This window comes from Mobula birostris, chromosome 2 (assembly GCF_030028105.1).
Source record: "Mobula birostris isolate sMobBir1 chromosome 2, sMobBir1.hap1, whole genome shotgun sequence".
In the NCBI taxonomy this organism is placed as follows: domain Eukaryota; kingdom Metazoa; phylum Chordata; class Chondrichthyes; order Myliobatiformes; family Myliobatidae; genus Mobula; species Mobula birostris.
In genome coordinates, this window is record NC_092371.1 from 84,734,610 (window position 1) to 84,748,134 (window position 13,525).

Sequence of the window (13,525 nt, forward strand, 5' to 3'; positions counted from 1 at the left end):
TATTTTATTAACTTATTATATTTATTAATTTCACTTTACTGACTGAGAATCAAGATCAGGTTCAATATCACCGGCATACAGTAGGGTCGTGAAATTTGTTGTTTCGTGGCTGCAGTACCTTGCAATGCAGAGTAATAAAAGCTAAAAATTACAGTAAATATATAAATGGAAGATAAATTTAATAGTAGTGTAAAAAGAGAAAAAAAGGTAGTGAGGTAGTGTCCATGGGTTCAATATCCATAGCAGAGGGGAAGAAGCTGTTCCTGAATAGTTAAGTGTGTACCTTCAGGATCCTGTACCTCCTTCCCGATGGTAGCAATGAGAAGAGGGCATGTCCTGGGTGATGGTAATCCTTAATAATGGATGCTGCCTTTTCAAAGCACCACCCTTTGAAGGTGTCTGGGATGCTGAGGAGTCTAGTGCCCATGATGGAGATGGCTGAGTTTACCCTGTATACAATGCCATCTCCCTTAAAACTTTATCATGGAGCTGTGATGTCCCAGAGACCCTTCAGCCCATTGAGTCTGAGATACCTTAATACCACAGGGCTTTTTATTCGTGGTTCCTCCTATTTACACACTGCTACTTATTGATACCACCCATAAGCAAAGTGGTTTTTAGGTGCATACCAATGAACCAGGTGGCAAGGTAGAGATACGTCTCCACAAAACGAAGTGTAAGGCACTCCTTCCCTCCACTAGCCTGCAGGTCACCCTTGGGCAAGGTGTAGCACTTGCTTAGTCCCCCAGTTAGGGTCACGTGAAGCCATGGGAGCTGGTGGTGGATGGTCGTATGAGCAGCTGGTGCAGAAAGACCATAAGATATAGGAGCAGAATTAAGCCATTTGGCCCATCGAGTCTACTCCACCATTTCATCATAGCTGATCCAATTTTCTTCTCACCCCAATCTCCTGCCTTCCACTTATATCCCTTCATGCCCTGACCAATGAAGAATCTAACGACCTCTGCCTTAAATATATTTAAAGACTTGGGCTCCACAGCTGCCTGTGGCAAAGAATTCCACAGATTCACGAGTCATCTCCAATATAAAAAGATGGCCCTCTATTCTGAAGCTGTGTCCTATGTTCTTAGACTCTCCCATCATAGGAAACATCTTCTCCACATCTACTCTATCAACTATTAACTATCTAGTGAGCACAGACCCAGAGCTATTAAATGCTCTTCACGTCAAGCCACTCAATCATTTTTGTGAACCTCCTTTGAACCCTCTCCTGTTTCAGCACATCCTTTCTAAGATAAAGGGCCCAAACACTGCTCACAATACTGCAAGTGAGGTCTCACCAGTGTGTTATAAAGACTCAACAGTACATCCTTGCTTTTACATTCCAGTCCTCTTGAAATGAGTGCTAACATTGTATTTGCCTTCCTCACCACAGACTCAACCTGCGACTTGACCTTTAGGGAATCATGCACAAGGACACACAAGTCCTTTTGCGCCTCAGATTTTTGTATTTTCTCACCATTCAGAGAATAGTCAACCCTTTCATTTCTTCTACCAAAGTGCATGACCATACACTTCCTGACAATGTGTTCCATCTGCCACTTATTTGCTCTTCTCCCAATTTATCTAATTCCTTCTGTAGCCTCTCTACTTCCTCAAAACTACCTACTCCTCTACCTACCTTCATATCGTCTGCAAACTTTGCAACAAAGCCAGCCAAATCATTGACATATAACATGAAAAGAATCGGTCCCAATATAGACTCCTGTGGAACACCACTAGTCACCGGCAGCCAGCCAGAAAAGGCTCCCTTTATTTCCACTCTTTGCCTCCTGCCAATCAGCCACTGCTTTATCCATGCTAGAATCTTTCCCATAATAACATGGTCTCGTACCTTGTTAAGCAGCCTCATGTGTGTCACCTTGTCAAAGGCCTTCTGAAAATCTAAGTACACAACATCAACCAATTCTCCTTTGTCCATCCTGCTCGTTATTTCTTCAAAGAATTCCGACAGATTTGTCAGGCAAGATTTTCTCATGAGGAAACTTTGCTGACTACGGCTTATTTTATCATGTGCCTCCAAGTACCCTAAGACCTCTTCCTTAACAATCAACCCCAACATCTTCCTAACCACTGGGGTCAGACTAACTGGTCTATAGTTTCCTTTCTTCTGCTACTGCCCCCTCTTGAAGAATGGAGTGACACTTACAATTTTCCAGTCTTCCGGAATCATTCCAGAATCCAGTGATTCTTGAAAGATCATTACTAATGGCTCCCCAGTCGTTTCAGCCACCTCTTTCAGAACCCTGCACGTACACCATCTGGTCCAGGTGACTTATCTACTTACAGATCTTTCAGCTTCCCAAGAACCTCTCTCTAGTTATGGTAACTTCACACACTTCATGACCACTGATACCTGAAACTTCCACCATACTGCTAGTGTCTTCCACAGTGAAGACTGATGCAAAATACTTATTCAGTTCAGACATCCTGGGTATGTGACCAATGATGCCAGGCAGACGATGTCTGAAGGGTACTGATAATGGCTGGGGCCACCTGTCTTGTAAAGATACTGCCCAAAGGAAGGCAATGGCAAACCACTTCTGTAGAAACATATGTCAAGAACAACATTGTTATGGAAAGACCATGATCGCCCACTCATACGACACAGCACAAAATGATGACTAATAACACCCAGAGGTTCTGCACGCCAGCTCTGCTCATCACTCCACAGCCCCTACTGTGTCCAAGATCCGGCACTGGATGTATAGAAATGGACTGCTGCACGGTAACATAGTGGTTAGCGTAATGTCAGACCAGGGTTCAATTCCCAGCGCTGACTGCAAAGAGTCTGTACATTCTCCCTGTGACTCTGTGGGGGGTGAAATGAGAAGCTGGGTGGTGGTAGGTGGAAGAGATAAAGGGGGCTGAAGAAGGCGGAATATATTAGGAGAGGACAGTGTACCAAGGGAGAAAGAGAGGGAGATGCATGGAAGTACTGGCAGGTGAGCAGAGGAGAAGGGGTGAGAGGGGAACCAGAATGAAGAATGGAAAATGAGGGAAGGAGGGAGAGGATAGAAATTGATAAAAGTTAGAGAATCAATGCTCATGCTGTCAGGTTGGAGGCTACCCAGATGGAATATGAGCTGTTGCTCCTCCAGCCCGAGAGTGGCTTCAGCATGGCAGTAGAGGAGGCCATGGACCAACATGTCCAAAATGGGAATGGGAAGAAAAACTGTGGCTTTATTTTATTTTGAAGTAGGCCGTCGGTCCTTCGAGCCAAACCGCCCCAGCAGCCCCACAACCCCAATTAACCCTAACCTAATCATGGGACAACTTGCAATAATTAACCTCCTTGGTAAACCTTTAGACTGTGGGAGCACCTGGGGAAAACCCATGCATTCCTTGGGGAGGACGGAAAGAGGCTCTTTACAGAGTGGTGTCAGAATCTAACTCTGAAACACCCCAAGCTGTAATAGCATCGTGCTAACCATTATATTGTCCTACAGTTGCTGATAGGGAGTCAAGGTTCAAGGTACATTTATTATCAAAGTATGTATATAGTATACAACTCTGAGATTGTCTTTTTCAGATAGCCACGAAACATAGAAAACCATGGAAGCTGTTCAAACAAAAACATCAGCCCCAACACACAAAAAACTAAATCGCGCAGTCAGTGATAAGGCCATCAAATTCCACCTCCCCATAAAAAACAAGAAGTTGCACAAATGACAACAAGAAAGAATGGGCAAGAACATAAAATATAAAAACATAAATATAAAAGAGGAGAAGTTGGAGTAAGAGAGCTCTCAAAAAAAAGATCAGTGAAATAGAAAACTTATGAATAAATAACACAGCATTAATAAAGGATATGCAGCAGACACGTGCATACATTCCAAAATGTGATTTATGAATGTGTTGTACGGTAAAGATAATGGCCTGCGGTTACTGTATGTGGCTGACAGAATTGCCTATCTATTTGCCTAGATTAATAACAAAAAAGTAAATTCAAAGCATAAACACAAGAGATTCTGCAGATGCTGGAACTCTTGGGCAATACACACAAAATGCTGGAGGAACTCAGCAAGTCAGGCAGCATTTATGGAGGGGCATAAACAGTCAACATTTTGGGCCAGGACTGGCAAGGAAAGGGGCAGAAGGGTCTCAGCCTGAAACAGTGACTGTTTGTTTCTCTCCATTGATGCTGTCTGACCTACTCAGTTCTTCCAGCATTTTGTGTATGTAATTGAAATCATTGCACAGGAGCTTGAAATTATTTCAATATTTTAAAAAAAAATTTCAATTATAGTGTCTTTTCAGCAGGGGAAAAAAAGCATTTTACTTCTATCCTCCCATCTAAGCTTGGCCTATGAATGACTTTAGACCCAAAGGAATACCGTCTGACATGACCAAACAAGTGAAGAAACTCCAGGGAACGAGGTCTATGTCAACAATTTGCAAAATTTGCAGAGTGAAATGGAACTTAAACTACTAGACAGGGCAACATGAACAGATACTTAAATGATTTCTTAAAGTATCAATCAAGTGATTTATGACTAAGACAATGCTCTGTACATTTTTTTAAACAAGGTTAACAATATCCAGTGGAGTTCATTAATAATAAAAATAAATGGCTCAAAAGGAGAAGAGGAAGATGACTCTGACATTTCTGCATGGCATGGGTAGCACAGTAGTGTAGTGGTTAGCATAACACTTTACAACATTAGCAACTAGGGCTCAAATCCACCAATGTCTGTAATGAATTTGTACATTCTCCCTGTGACTGTGTGGGTTTCATAGAAACATAGAAACATAGAAAATAGGTGCAGGAGTAGGCCATTCGGCCCTTCGAGCCTGCACCGCCATTTATTATGATCATGGCTGATCATCCAACTCAGAATCCCGCCCCAGCCTTCCCTCCATACCCCCTGATCCCCGTAGCCACAAGGGCCATATCTAACTCCCTCTTAAATATAGCCAATGAACTGGCCTCAACTGCTTCCTGTGGCAGAGAATCCCACAGATTCACCACTCTCTGAGTGAAGAAGTTTTTCCTAATCTCGGTCCTAAAAGGCTTCCCCTTTATCCTCAAACTGTGACCCCTTGTTCTGGACTTCCCCAACATCGGGAACAATCCTCCTGCATCTAACCTGTCCAATCCCTTTAGGATTTTATACGTTTCAATCAGATCCCCCCTCAATCTTCTAAATTCCAACGAGTACAAGCCCAGTTCATCCAGTCTTTCTTCATATGAAAGTCCTGCCATCCCAGGAATCAATCTGGTGAACCTTCTTTGTACTCCCTCTACGGCAAGGATGTCTTTCCTCAGATTAGGGGACCAAAACTGCACACAATACTCCAGGTGTGGTCTCACCAAGGCCTTGTACAACTGCAGTAGTACCTCCCTGCTCCTGTACTCAAATCCTCTCGCTATAAATGCCAGCATACCATTCGCCTTTTTCACCGCCTGCTGTACCTGCATGCCCACTTTCAATGACTGGTGTATAATGACACCCAGGTCTCATTGCACCTCCCCTTTTCCTAATCGGCCACCATTCAGATAATAATCGGTTTTCCTATTTTTGCTACCAAAGTGGATAACTTCACATTTATCTACATTAAATTGCATCTGCCATGAGTTTGCCCACTCACCCAACCTATCCAAGTCACTCTGCATCCTCTTAGCATCCTCCTCACAGCTAACACTGCCACCCAGCTTCGTGTCATCCGCAAACTTGGAGATGCTGCATTTAATTCCCTCATCCAAGTCATTAATATATATTGTAAACAACTGGGGTCCCAGCACTGAGCCTTGCGGTACCCCACTAGTCACCGCCTGCCATTCTGAAAAGGTCCCGTTTATTCCCACTCTTTGCTTCCTGTCTGCTAACCAATTCTCCATCCACATCATACCTTACCCCCAATACCATGTGCTTTAAGTTTGCACACTAATCTCCTGTGTGGGACCTTGTCAAAAGCCTTTTGAAAATCCAAATATACCACATCCACTGGTTCTCCCCTATCCACTCTACTAGTTACATCCTCAAAAAATTCAATGAGATTCGTCAGACATGATTTTCCCTTCACAAATCCATGTTGACTTTGTCCGATGATTTCACCGCTTTCCACATGTGCTGTTATCACATCTTTGATAACTGACTCCAGCAGTTTCCCCACCACCGACGTTAGGCTAACCGGTCTATAATTCCCCGGTTTCTCTCTCCCTCCTTTTTTAAAAAGTGGGGTTACATTAGCCACCCTCCAATCCTCAGGAACTAGTCCAGAATCTAACGAGTTTTGAAAAATTATCACTAATGCATCCACTATTTCTTGGGCTACCCCCTTAAGCACTCTAGGATGCAGACCATCTGGCCCTGGGGATTTATCTGCCTTCAATCCCTTCAATTTACCTAACACCACTTCCCTACTAACAAGTATTTCGCTCAGTTCCTCCATCTCACTGGACCCTCTGTCCCCTACTATTTCTGGAAGATTATTTATGTCCTCCTTAGTGAAGACAGAACCAAAGTAATTATTCAATTGGTCTGCCATGTCCTTGCTCCCCATAATCAATTCACCTGTTTCTGTCTGTAGGGGACCTACATTTGTCTTTACCAGTCTTTTCCTTTTTACATATCTATAAAAGCTTTTACAGTCAGTTTTTATGTTCCCTGCCAGTTTTCCCTCATAATCTTTTTTCCCCTTCCTAATTAAGCCCTTTGTCCTCCTCTGCTCAACTCTGAATTTCTCCCAGTCCTCAGGTGAGCCACTTTCTCTGGCTAATTTGTATGCTGCTTCTTTGGAATTGATACTATCCCTAATTTCTCTTGTCAGCCACGGGTGCACTACCTTCCTTGATTTATTCTTTTGCCAAACTGGGAGGAACAATTGTTGTAGTTCATCCATGCAACCTTTAAATGCTTGCCATTGCATATCCACCGTCAATCCTTTAAGTGTCATTTGCCAGTCTATCTTAGCTAATTCACGTCTCATACCTTCAAAGTTACCCCTCTTTAAGTTCAGAACCTTTGTTACTGAATTAACTATGTCACTCTCCATCTTAATGAAGAATTCCACCATATTATGGTCACTCTTACCCAAAGGGCCTCTCACGACAAGATTGCTAATTAACCCTTCCTCATTGCTCAAAACCCAGTCCAGAATAGCCTACTCTCTAGTTGGTTCCTCGACATGTTGGTTCAAAAAACCATCCCGCATACATTCCAAGAAATCCTCTTCCTCAGCACCTTTACCAATTTGGTTCACCCAATCTACATGTAGATTGAAGTCACCCATTATAACTGCTGTTCCTTTATTGCACACATTTCTAATTTCCTGTTTAATACCATCTCCGACCTCACTACTACTGCTAGGTGGCCTGTACACAACTCCCACCAGCGTCTTCTGCCCCTTAGTGTTATGCAGCTCTACCCATATCGATTCCACATCTTCCCGGCTTATGTCCTTCCTTTCTATTGCGTTAGTCTCTTCTTTAACCAGCAACGCCACCCCACCTCCCCTCCCTTCATGTCAATCCCTCCTGAATATTGAATATCCCTGAACGTTGAGCTCCCATCCTTGGTCACCCTGGAGCCATGTCTCTGTGATCCCAACTATATCATAATCATTAATAACAATCTGCACTTTCAATTCATCCACCTTATTACGAATGCTCCTTGCATTGACACACAAAGCCTTCAGGCGCTCTTTTACAACTCTCTTAGCCCTTATACAATTATGTTGAAAAGTGGCCCTTTTTAATGCTTGCCCTGGATTTGTCGGCCTGCCACTTTTACTCTTCTCCTTAGTACTTTTTGCTTCTACCCTCACTTTACACCCCCCTGTCTCTCTGCACTGGTTCCCATCTCCCTGTTGTGAACTAACCTCCTCACGCCTAGCCTCTTTAATTTGATTCCCACCCCCCAACCATTCTAGTTTAAAGTCACCTCAGTAGCCCCCGCTAATCTCCCTGCCAGGATATTGGTCCCCCTAGGATTCAAGTGTAACCCGTCCTTTTTGTACAGGTCACACCTGCGCCAAAAGAGGTCCCAATGATCCAAAAACTTGAATCCCTGCCCCCTGCTCCAATCCCTCAGCCACGCATTTATCCTCCACCTCATCGCATTCCTACTCTCACTGTCGCGTGGCACAGGCAGTAATCCCAAGATTACTACCTTTGCGGTCCTTTTTCTCAACTCCCTTCCTAGCTCCCTATATTCTCCTTTCAGGGCCTCATCCCTTTTCCTACCTATGTCATTGGTACCTATATGTACCACGACCTCTGGCTCCTCACCCTCCCACTTCAGGGTATCTTGGACACGATCAGAAATATCCCGGACCCTGGCACCAGGGAGGCAGACTACCATCCGGGTCTCTGGACTGCATCCACAGAATCGCCTAACTGACCCCCTTACTATCGAGTCCCTGGGTTTCCTCTGGGTGCTCCTGTTTCCTCCCACATTCCAAAGATGTACAAGTTAAGGTAAACAAATTGTGGGTGTTCTATGTTGGAACTAGAAGCATGGTGATGCTAGCAGGGTAGTCTCAGAACATCTTTGATCTGCTGTTGATGCAAAAGACACACTTCACTGAAAGTTGAATTTGTATTCCAACACTGTGGGTCCAAGGACCTGTTCCTGTGCTGTACTGTTCTACGTTTTGAAGTACATGTGATAAATGAAGTCATAGAGTCACAGAACACTACAGCACAGAAACAGGTGCTTTGAGCCATCTAGTCCAGGCCTACTCCCATCGGCCTGCACACAGACCATAGCCATCTATAACACTCCCATTCATGTACTTACCCAAACTTCTCCTTTGTTTCATCGACCACACCCAGACCATAGGCCTCCATACCCTCTGAGTGAAGAAGTTTCCCCTCAGTTCCCCTTAAACATTTCACATTTTACCCTTAACCCAAGACCTCTAGTTGTAGTCCCACCCAATCTCAGTGAAAAAAACCTACTTGCATTTACCCTATCAATATAATTTTGTATACCTCTATCAAATCTTCTCTCAATCTTCTACATTCCAAGGAATAAAGTCCTAACCTATTCAATCTTTCCTTATAACTCTGGTCCTCCAGACCCAGTAACATCCTTGTAATTTTTTTCTGTACTCTTTCAACCTTACTTTTGCACAATACTCCAAAATTAGACCTCACCGATGCCTTATACAATTTCAACACATTATCCCATTTCCTGTACACAGTACTTTGATTTATGAAAGCCAATGTGCCAAAAGCTCTCTTCTACCTAATCTTTATCTTTATAAGATAAAGAACTTTAAGATTAAGATCTTTATAAAATATCAATCAAATGATTTACGGCAAGATAGCATGATATCTTTTTAAAATTAGGCCAGCAATCCAGTAGCCTTCATTAATAATAAAAATAAGTCATTGTTAATTGAACGTATCAGACTCCATTGAACAATAAAAGATAAACACAAGGGATTCTGCAGATGCTGGAAATCCAGAGTAACACACACAAGATGCTGCAGGAACTCGGCAGGTCAGGCAGCATCTATGGAAATGAATAAACAGTCAATGTTTCAGGCCTTGACCCTCCATCAGGACTGGAAAGGAAGAGGGAACATGCGAGAATAACTATTAAATATCAATGTGAGAGCAAAATGGAGCACTCGGAGAAAACCCACACAATCATGGGAATAATTTATAAGCTCCTTACAGATTTTATTTCTATTTAGAGATACAATGTGGAAGCACAGCCCAGCAACCCCCAACAATCCTGATTTAACCTTAACCTAATAACAGGACAATTTTCAATGACCAATTAACCCACCTGGTATGTCTTTGGACTGTGAGTTGAAACAGGATGATCCAGGGAAAACCCACGCATTCCGTATGGAGAATGTACAGGGATTCCTTACAGAGGACTCTGGAATTGAACTCCAAACTCCAATTACTGAAGCTGTAGTAGTGTTGTGCTAAACACTACACTACCTTAACACCCAATTCCTCCCAGACAGCAGGGGAATTGAACCCCAATCAGTAGCACTGTAGCACTAGCCTTATTCTGGATTCACCCTCTTCTTTTCTAGTCCTGATGAAGAGCCTCAGCCCAAAACATTGACTCTTTATTCCTTTCCATGCTGTAAATGCTGCCTGACCTGCTGAACTCCATCATTTTGTGTACAGCAATAAAAGATGACTCCCAATCCTAAGAATGTTTGGAAACATTAAAAGAGCCAGAGGTACCTGGAGGGTAGAACTGAAGGGCTGCAAGAAAATTAATCTCAGGGTAGTATATGATGATGTATACATAGTTTGATAATAAATTTACTTTGAACAAATGATTCAGTTTTCAGAAAACTGAATTATCTTGGAGTTCAACAGAATAAATTGGTTAATGAACTTTTCAATCCAGGATTGACTAACTACAAAACTGTCCAGTGAGGTCTTCTCATTGGGAACTTTATTCTCAGGATGAATCTGAGGCAACACAGCCCACCAGTGCTGGTCCCCGGAGGTACATGGTAAACAAAACATCTCAACTTGCGTATATTAGCCTCCCGGGAGCCACGGTAACGTAGAGATTAGCACAACACTATTACGGCTCGGGGCGTTCTGGAGTTTGCAGTTCAATTCCGGTACTGTCTGTTAGGGGTCTGTGCATTCTCCCCGTGAAGCGCTATGGGTTTCCCAAAGATGTATCGGTTAGTAGGTTAATTATTAATTGTAAATTGCCCTGTGGTTGTTGTTTCTTTTGGCGCATCGGGCGGCATTTTTGCCGTTTCCTTTGCATCTGCTTTTTTTTGTGACGCCCAGTTGCTAGCTCGACGCTCAATCCAGCACGGATGGAAACGGTGCAAGGAGCCTGCCGGATTCGAACTCGCCTCGAAGTCACCACCGGCCGGCTATCCTGCGATTAGGCTAGTGTTAATATAGGTGGTTTGCTGGGCGGTGCAGCTCACCGGGTCGGGAGAGCCTGTTTCGCGACGTATCTCTAAATAAATAAAGTCGGCCAGCCCTCCAACACTCTCCATCATTCTGCTGTCGTACCTCACTGCCTGGCAACTGTCCAAAAGAGACCCAACTCAAAGGTTCGATAGCAAAACGTTATGCCCTTGGGGAGGTGTCAATCTTGAATCAGGTGGGTATGGGTTTTTTATCCTATAGCACGGCGATCGTTGGTGAAATTTTGGGTCTCCGAGGAGGAAAAAGACACTGTGCCAAATGAAAACTTGCGCGTCCTAACCTCTGGACCCAGCAAAGGGCTTCACAGTAAATGAAACATCTCCCAAGTGCAGTCACAATTACAACACTGAAAATGTTCAGCAGCTAATTTCCGTACAAGCTGCATTTTGATTAGGACTGGAAAATTTTCTCAAAGGATTTATACAATCGGCCAACTCAGAAACATCAAGACGAAGTATTAGAATTTAGATAACCATTTCAAGACCAAATTAACAGTACTAGACAAGCAAATACAGGCTCCCAAAACAGAGAGAAAACCAGAGTGATAGAGTATGTGTGTGTGAGAGAGTGACAGAGAGGGGAGGGAGGGAGAGGGGGGTACAAAAGCAGAGAGAAATTCAGAGGGACGCGGTGGGGGGGCAGAGAGAGAGAGATCGAGAGAAACAGAGAAAGAAAGAAAGAGACGGAGACACGGAGAAGCGGCGGTAGATGCAGGGATGTTGCTGTGTGCGCCGGGCCTCGGCGACAGAAAACGAGGAGCGTGGAAGCGAGCTGCAGGATTCAGCATCAGAGGCAGACACACATACACACACGTCTGGAGTGGTGCAGAGACACTGCAGTACAGGAAGCGGATTCACCACTAACCAACCTCCGTTCAGTACCCAGCAACCCCACCTCACCCTGGTTTTCACTTCGCAATAAAACTGCTTTCTCCTAACCAACTTCGAAGCCTCCTCGTTGGTTTAACATTTAAATTTATTAAATGTTTATTTAGCAGGTGAGATTCTATCATCGCTCATCGCCCCACACAATTTACATTTTACAGCTAGCCTGACAACGAGCGAATGGGTCATCATCACCCCTTCCTTTCAGTGCGATAGATGACCCATGCAACGTACAGAAAGTCACTTACCGACTATGCCGGAGCCCTGCTTGGCGAGGTTACCTCTGGGAGGGAGGGAGGGCGACTCCCTCCTCCCCCAACCCATGGAGCCCAGGAGCTGCGTCTCGCCGTCCCTGCGTGCGCCACCGCGTCGGAGTGCTGTCGGAGGGTGGGGGGGTGGGAGGATAGGGGCATAAGGAGATTATGGGGGATGGAGGAATGAGGGGGAATGGAGGATAAGGGGATGGGAGAGAGGTGGATGAAGGGGTATGGAGGGATAGGGGATGAGGGGTGATTGGGGATGGGGTGGGGGGAACGGGGATGAGGGAATATAGGGGGCATGAGGGGGTGGGGGATGCGGGAATATAAGGGGATGAGGGAATATAGGGGGGATATAGTGGTGATGGGGTAGGGGTGATGGAGGGGTTCGGGGGAATTAGGGGAGGATTGAGGTTGGGGATGGGGAAGAGGGGATAGTGGAGATGAGGGGAGGTTAGTGGGGGATGAGGGTGGTTAGAGGGGCTGAAGGGGTGAGGGGGAGGGGGAAAGGAGGATAAGGAGAATGGTGGTATGGGAAAGGGAGGATGGTTGAGGCGGAGTGGGGAGAGGGGTTGAGAGGTATAGGGAAAGGGCGTATGAGCAGAGAGGGATGGGGTAGAGGGTGTGAGGGTTGTGGGGGATGAAGATGAGGAGGGGGATGGGGAGGGGAGAATGAGGGGCAGGGTGATATAAAGGGGCAGAGGGAAGGGAATGAGAGAATGGGGGATGAGGGGGAGGATGAGGAGAAGGGTGAGAGGGAAAGGGTTGAGGAAGAGGATGAGAAGGGTGAGGAGGAGGATGGGGAGGGGGAATGAGGGGAGGATAAGGAGAAGGGTAAGGGGGAGGGGAGGATGAGAAGGGTGAGGGGGAGAAAAGGATGAGGAGAAGGGGAGGGGAGGATGAGGAAGAGGGTGAGGAGGAGGGGAGGGTGAGGAGGGGAGGATGAGGAAGAGGGTGAGGGGGAGGATGAGGGGGAGGGGGGATGAAGGGGATAAGGAAGCGGGTGAGGGGGAGGGGGAGGATGAGGGTTGGGGAGGATGGGGGACGGGTAATGAGGAGGAGGGGGGTTTGGGGAATGAGGGGTAGGATGGGTTTATCCTCATCTGGACCCCCTCCAATGCTAGCACATCTTTTCCAAGATAAGGAGCCCAAAACTGTTCACAATACTCAAGGTGAGGCCTCACCAATGCCTTATAAAGCCTCAGCATCACATCCCTGCTGCATTAATATCCAGTGCATTAAGACACTGAAACAATAACAATGCAGAATAACGTATTACAGTGATGAAGAGAATACAGTGCAGGTAGCCAATAAGATGCAAAGGTGCAGCCACTATTTACATATTTGAAGAGGCGTCTCCTCACCTTCTTGTTGCAATCTGTAAGCGAGGGAGACATGTCCCTGCTAGCTTTACTCCAGCGCCTGGCCTAACTGGAGGTGAGTAGATGAATACTCTGCCTGAGCTGACAGCCTGTCAATCTTCT

General features: G+C 45.2%; 1 protein-coding gene across 4 annotated transcripts in view; it reads right to left on the minus strand.

Moving 5' to 3' along the window:
- The window catches only part of LOC140188204 (syntaphilin-like), a 53,726-nt gene extending 41,619 nt beyond the window's left edge, over window positions 1–12,107 (minus strand). For 3 of the 4 annotated variants that reach the window (XM_072244266.1, XM_072244282.1, XM_072244248.1), the window contains exon 1: window positions 12,033–12,107. The gene's annotated coding sequence lies outside the window, so the exon portion shown is untranslated. The remainder of the gene's footprint in view (window positions 1–12,032) is intronic. The other variant, XM_072244256.1, reaches the window with a different exon arrangement.
- Between the last annotated feature and the right edge of the window lie 1,418 nt (window positions 12,108–13,525).